Source organism: Psittacula echo (assembly GCF_963264785.1).
Source record: "Psittacula echo genome assembly, chromosome: 5".
NCBI classification, from domain to species: domain Eukaryota; kingdom Metazoa; phylum Chordata; class Aves; order Psittaciformes; family Psittacidae; genus Psittacula; species Psittacula echo.
Window position 1 is genome coordinate 30,231,813 of NC_137739.1, and position 7,932 is coordinate 30,239,744.

Here is a 7,932-nt window from a genome sequence, read left to right on the forward strand (position 1 = left end):
ACTAGAGTTATTACTGCTCTTCACAGCTAGTGGTGTATTCTGCAGCCTGGCATCACTGAGTTCTGCCACATATTTTACAGAAATATTATTTGACTGATGAGTCATCTGAAGAACACAGCATTTTAATGAAATAATGCTTGGCATGTGATAGATAAATCGAAGTTGAAGCTGGTGGAAATTGCTCAAGCTGAGGGAAAAATTCCATTGAAACATAGTTGGTTTCCCCCACTACAAGTCTTTTACAGCAGAAAGTAAAATAAATTAATATCACCAGAAAATAAACAGCAGATTAGATGCTTCTCCTTAGTCCTTCCCGTGGTACTTCCAATGAGACAAAAAAACCAAAACCCGGAAAACTCAAAACCCCAAAAAAGCAAACCAAAAAAACCCCAACAAAACCTAACCCCCCAAAAAAAACCACAAACAAAACCAAACAAAAAACAAAAAAAAAAAATCAAATCCAGAGTTGTATTTTGGTCACTGTTCATTTAATACTAAATGTAAGATTTTTATTGTGCTCTTTTTTCCCCTTTGCTTACAGGTTGTTTTCTTATCTTTTCTCATAATCTTCCAAGTTCTGTCTACCCTTTGCTCTTTCCTTTCCACTGCAAGAGGTTAAAATGTTCTTTGTCTGGATTGTTTACTGTGCAATCAGTTGTGAATCTTGATTCTAATCATGTTCCTTGTGAATCTTGTTCCTAAGGGATTTCTGTTGAGATGTCCAGATGTAGGGGGAGGAAGGGCTGTCATCAGTTAGGAAGTTACTGCTGCACTTTACAGTATTTTTCCATGGCATTACTGACCCACCATGAATTTATTTTGATTGTCAGAGTTAAAACTTTATTTCTGAAGCATTTGCTGGGGAAGCATTCTAACACCCTGGTGAAACAAACAGAACTTTGCTAAGGCAGGCCCTGGGGGGAGATGTGTGAGGCTGTGGTAAATAACAACATGAACCTTGAGTACATTGTCTGTCACTAAATAACTGTATTATTTCCAAGCCACAGAGAAGCAGTGTCTGCTGTGATATGCACACTTTACAAGTTGGGATCTATGGTCCATATTGCAGTTTTTTATCAACATCAGGGTAGAAATACCATCCATGTTGTTTAGGTTTAGTGAATTGTTATCATCAGTTTTTCTAGTCTCTTCAGTAGTTACCACTGACTAAAAGGCTGACAGCAGGATTCAACTTTGTCTTGTTCCCTTCAGTAGTAGATGGAGTATTCTTGGCTCTAAACTGGGAGTTGGTTTCTACGATTCCTATACAAATGACTTAGGACTATCTTATGGGTAGCTTGCCAGTTGGAAATGCAGGCAATTTGGACACTTTGCATTTACTAGGGACTTGTCTAAATCATAAAGCAACAAATTGCATCCTATAACAATAAGTACAACAAATTAGAAGATCTTGTAATGAATAGCATGTTAAATAAAGGAACAAAGACTGTTAGCTGGTAGAGACTAGTGCTCTTTGGTTTCAACAGATCTATTCTGATTTATTTCAGCTGAAGTTCTTTGGCCTTTTCCCCATTGTGTTGAAAAAGGCCATTGTGGTTAGCATTGTTTTATGGTTGAGGTTAACCTGAGTTCCTGCTGTGAAGATGGCATTAAGCCAACAGTTCTGGCCTATGTTCATTGCTGGTATAATGATATCTAAGTCTCAGCATGAAGCGAAGCTTAAGACTTGTGAAATTTGTGGTTTAGCATAGTGCAGTTTGTAGATGTCATGCTGCAGTTGCCTGAAGGTATGTCAGCTACACTATTTTTGTTGGTTGTTGAAGGTTTTCGGCTCTTCTAGCTTGCATGTTTTTGGCAAGAAGCCAGTGGAATGGAGTCCTGTACAGGAAATTTTCTAATGAAACCAACACCATAAAACTGAGTAGCTGAAAACACAGCTGAGACGTGCTAAGGAGGAAGAGGTGGTTTGCAGCTTACTCTTAAGCCCATACTATCCTGTAGCGCTTTTGAAGCTATGTAGGTTGTCAAACACAAGCAACAGCAGCCTTGAAAGTGTCCGGATGCCATCTCTGTGACTCAAAAATAATTACTTAGAAATCTTCCAAGACTTCACGGTAAGTATTTGGCCAGGTTGTTGGATTTCAAAACCTGCCATTTAATTCATTAAAGCTGTGGCAACCTGAGGAACTGAACCAATGTCTCATGTGGACACTTTTGAGGTAACGGAGAGGGGATGGGGGGCAAAAGGAATAGCTCCAAAACTCTTATATCACTTCCTGTTGTGGACTGATGCTTTCTGATGTCACCTCCTGATTAGTACTATAGTATAATATATAGCGTAGTGCATAAATTTATACTTACGGATATCTTTTGCTCATGAAATTTCCATAGTAAAGTCATTCTGCAGTTGATTCTTTAAACATGTGCTGTTTCGTATTTCAATACAGGAAGGATTCCAATAGTTCCTTAAGCTCTCAATTTCCGTTCTAGACCCCAGGAGCCAGTAATGTTTTTATGGATGTTCTCTGTAGGGCAGAACAGACTGTTCCAGCATGCATGGAGCAAATACTAGCATGAACAGGAAGGTAAACTGGGATGTCTACACAGGGAAATTCAGCTGCTTCTTTCTTCAGATCTTGTAGTATAGCTAATTGGTGGTAACTTCTTCTGTGACTGGACATGCTGTGAGCCATCATTAGCAGATGCAGATAGTAATTAATGCCCTTTCCTGTCTTGAGCTTTCTAAAACTAGTTGATTGTATAAAATTATTTGTCTTAGTGTGCAGGCTGTTTAAGACCAACAGAGGAATAGTTTGCTATTTTTCTGACATCCAGTATGAATTTGGCAACAAACAAAACAGTAGCCATAGTGACAGTGTGAGTCCTGTTTAGTTCTGACCCTGAATAACAAAGACAATAGAAGGAAGGGTGAGACCACTTGAGCATATTTAAAAAAAAAAACCAAACCCAATGTTCTCACTTGCAGTCCTCCAGTCAAAAAGCCTGGCCATGTTTTTACTCCTGTCAGGTGATCATTGTAGTGAAAGTTGTGGGTTAGTGAACTGCTGGGTCCCTGTTACAAAATACATTTTGTAGCTTTAATTTGGCATAAAGCAGCTGTGGATTGTGTGTGTTGTGCTGATACAAACTCAAGCTATAAATTAAGCCGTAAATAAAGTTACAACTGAAGCCTGGCATTGGCTGTATCTGAAGCTGGCTTCTAGACTGGAAAGCTTCCAAATTATGTAACAGCATTTTATTTCTACTGGCTGTACCATCAACCCACAGAGGTACAATGAAGCAACGTTTTTCCCTGCTTCAGATAACACACAGTCATCTCAAGTTGTCATCCAGAGCTTTTGCAAGTTATGGCAATTTTTCCAGCTGCATGATAACTTTTCCCTCTAAAATTCTCATGTTGTTTGTTTGACTCCAACTTTCCATGCTTATACCTTCAGTGGCCTAGTCCTCTTAATCTAAGCAAAAGCTCAGTTAAATGGGTACTTCGTTTCCTCTTGCTACAAGTACCAAAGTATTTTCCTTGCCTTTTTTCTTTTTAATTAATGGTACTTTTTAGAGCTGCGGATTCTGAAAATGTTAACTAGGAACTTTTATCTTTAGCTGATGCAAGTATACTGAAGCCAGTGGTTATATGGAAGCCTATTGCTCTTGTAATCTAATAATAAATCCTTCCCTGACATTCTTTTGGAAAATGACACTGATAGAAGCCTATCCCAGGATGACAGATTGAGATAAGGAACTGCATTAAAAATGAACTTTGGTGCCATGTTGTAACTCAGTATTTCCCATTTTGAGCAGTTCCAAGATGGAAGGGCGTGGGCTTGATTTGTTATGCTGAGGACTGTAGAGGGCACGTATTCCACTGAACAAAATGCAGGGAAATGTATACCATCTGGAATATTGTTATTTAGTAAGGAAAAAATGTGGTTGGAACTGCATGTGACAGTCTTAAAACTTTTTGTGCTTTAATTTTTTATGTTTTTTTTAAGGCTGGGGTTATAAGTAGTCTGAAGTTCATTCTTTGAAACACTCTTCAGCAGTTCTAAACACAAGGCTAAAGACCTAGATATAAATTTCTGAATCATATACTGGGTGAGCTGAAATAACTCTTGGCTCTAATCCACTGCCTCCTCTATGAGCTTCCTTTTGGATTACTTGGATAACTTTTTTGTGTCTCTTAACAAAAAGAAAAGTCTTTTGAAAATATTTATATGTTGCTTTTGTTAGACATTCTTGCAGCGAAGACCGGTGTGATATTCCAGGCCCAACCAAATAAAAACTTCCATCTCTTCTCATATTGCAAGACTTACAATATCAAGCTGGTGAAAGCTTTCTTGTTGTGAAGTCAGTTTTGCTTAAAGGTGGCACAAGAACTTCTTGTTTGTTTCAGGGTTGTTGTTATTCTGGTAACTACCATTTATTACTGGACATCATCAAATCCTTTAAAAAACAACCAAACAAAATCACACCTAAAACTGAAGACTGTTTTCATCTACCTAAAAAGGAAAATGAATTGCTAACATACTCTAGGTATTCTAATGTAAATTATTGGTTTTATTAAACTGTGGCTGATGAAAGAAGGTTTTATTCAGAAAATTGTTTCATCAGTCTCAAATTATAGAATCAGTGTTACAGCTGAATTACATGCTTAGATGTGAATTTGGTAAAAGAACATCAACAGAGGGTCCCCTGCATTTACTCTAACCCCCGGCTAAAGTACAGCTGGCCATCATCTTTAGAAAGACTGGGATAATGTTGATTGGAAAATGGAAGTATTAAACCACCTGATTTCACCAGCATTGTCCTTCAAGGGTGTTTGCCCTACCTAGCGTTAAACCAGTAAAGCAGAATCATCCAGATTCTTTGTAATTTCTGTCTGACCAATAAGCTGAGCCTACAGAAGTCACCCATTTTTTCTAACCATCAATTCAGATTAAAAATTACAATTAATGTTTCATTATCTCTGTTCTGTTTTGAGTTTGCAGTCACTCCTGAGGTTCTATCCCATATCTTAGAAGTGGTTTTCATTACCTGTCCGTACTCTGACATAATGCTCTTCAATGCCTCAGAATTAAACAAAATGACATTCCAAGCCTCCAGAAAGAAAAAATTCTGTCTAAGAAGACTAAAAATCTGCAATACTCCTTTTCCTCCTCTTCTTGTAAGACAAAGACAGAGGGTAATTAATTCTTCCAGTTTCTACCTAGATAAACAGTACTTACGAGCAGTTGAAGGAAGTAATTTTCCACCTACTTACTGACTTCTTTTGAGACATCAGAGAACATATGGATAATGGTGATACAGTTGATACTAGATTTCATTAACACTTGGGCTGCAAAGCCTTCCTAGGAGCTTGATCTCCAAAGGCTCTTGATACCTAATACACACAAGGAGAATTCATGCATTAAGATCGGATTAAGACAGAAGGAACAGGAATAAATCACTACTTGCCAGAAAAAAAAAAAAAAAAAAAAAAGACAGTCTTGAGCAGGGGAGTTTGGGATCCATGTTGTTCAACACAGGTAAACATGATGAGACAAGCATGTAAATAGTGAGGATATCATATTCATTATAGTAGTTTCTAAGGCTTACTGCAAAAGGTTGGAGAAGCCATGACCCTGACTGACAAGTTGATGAAATGGTAAAATGTGAGATAGCCTACACCTAAAAAGACCTACACAATTACATCTAGTCTATTGCTGGGCTTTATATTTCTATAACTGAGGAGGAGATCTTTGTGGCCAGTTTGCTGAAATTAACTGGAGGCTTGATGACAGTTGAGAAAGCTAGCAGCGTTAGGAATGATACAGGAAGGAGCTGACAACAAGATAGCATATGGAATGATGCATCAATCTGGATAGCCATGTCCTCCCATCTCTAAAAGAAAAAAAAAGAGGTGAAAGTAGGATAGGACAAAAAGTAATTGAACTATGGAGTTCCTCTCAGGTGAAAAGGGGTTGCATGTACAAGACTCAGGTTGGCAGATAAGGAGGAGTTGCCATACTAAGGAGGAGTATGATAGGCCTATATAACCACAGATGGAAATATCTGTGCAAGTGTTTGTTCATGTTTCTATGGAATATGATAAAGTACAGGTTTAAAAAGGGATTATTTTGTGAATTTGTAATTGCTTAGACAGCTTTTGTAAGCAATCACTTGGTTACAACCTCTGACACAGGAAGTCTGTAAGTTATTTGACGTGTTGAAGCTTTGCTAGGCAAAAGTACTATTCCTGTCCCTCAGTGTTCAGAGCTAGGCAGTTATCTGGAAATAGGATATTCAGCTACATCAGGTTTTGTTTGACATAGGACAATGATTTGTGTTACTATAATTAAAGATAGAAAAATCAGCACTGAGAACTGGGTTGAGAAAGCAAAGATTTTTCTATATCACAAATGATTTAGTGTTTACTAATTTTTTTTGCCTGAACATAAAAAGGTTCAGAGACTGAGTGGGCTGCAGTCTCTGGAAATCTGTTTCAAATGTATCTGAGGTTTAACACCCCAAAATGAAGACACTTTAAGTTGCCTGGGGACAGAGTTGTCATTGGAGGGGTGGGGAGTAGACACATGACAACTTTGAAAAGAACAGAACATAATGCTTCTCTGAGTAGCTGTAGACATGCCATTTGCAAAGGACCATATGTTGCCTCTTTTACTCATACTGGTGAATTGTGGTCATACATTATTCCTTTGGGATAGATTAACTGAGAGTTTTGCAGGAAATAAATAGTGCAGGGAAAAAAATTCATACCAATGCATAAAAGTAACTAATAAAACAGCATAGCAGAGAGATGAATGAAAGTATAAAGTTATTTTTGATGTTTTCGGATAGAAAAACATTTTGGAAGAACAAATGGACAGGGTAAGCCTGGCAAACACTGAGAATGGAAAATGTCATCCGGAAACAAAAAATACAGACATAAATTTTTTAGCAACTGTGTAAAGGGGATGGCAAACGTCTTCTAAGGCATGAGTCTGATAATGAAGGAGAAGACAACATGTACCCATGTGCCAATGTCTTTTGCAGGTTGCTCTTGTTCATAAGTTTCTGTTAGTCATTTTAATGTTCCTGCTGCCCTGTTTGCATGAGGTGTTTTCTCATTGCTTTAAATGCAATGAGAGCTCAATCCAGAAGACACGATCCAGTCCAGTTTTCACCTTGAAATAGTACACCCTCTCTGTTGTTTCTGTATCTGCTGTGTTCTTTCACTTCTTCCTGCCAGTGCCAGGTGAAAGATTTGGAAAGGATGCTCTATGGAAGTTAGTTATCCAAAACCCATTGAATGTCTGTGAGTTGGGCACAGACTTTCTTTTCTCCTTAGGAGGCTGACGTATACTGATACAGGGCTGAATGTCACTGTAGTTGATGCTTTGCTGAGCAGTCTTTGCCAAGCAGTGAAAAATGAGAAGTCCTGCATAACCTAAATGAACTGAATATTCATAAAAATGTCACAAAGGATCATGTGTAACAGAACTACTGTAAACTTAAAAGTGGCTTATTTTACCTTGGGAGATGGACAAGATGGTGGGAAATAACAGAAAAGGAAGAGCAGATACGGACCCAAAGAAGGCAAGAGAGAAAGACTAGGGGGAAGAGAGAAAATGCCAAAGGAATAAAGATCATGACAATGTTTCCCAGCAAAACAAGGAAAAGGCAATTTAAATTTTTTTCTTGACTTCCTCTGCCCCACTTTTCAAACATTCACTCTTTTATCCCCTATTTTCTTTTTTTTTTATTCAGTTCATGTTCATTATTATTATCTATAACATCTATATAACAAATCCCTTGCTCCAAAACATAGCTCCAGAACGTGCAAAAGCATCTCTGCAACATCTGCATATGTCATCTTATGATTTAATAGAAGTTTTAAGATTGATTTAAATTTAGTGAGAGAGATGCCTAGGGACAATAGATACCGAAGTTAATAAGATCGCTTCCCTGGGGGCC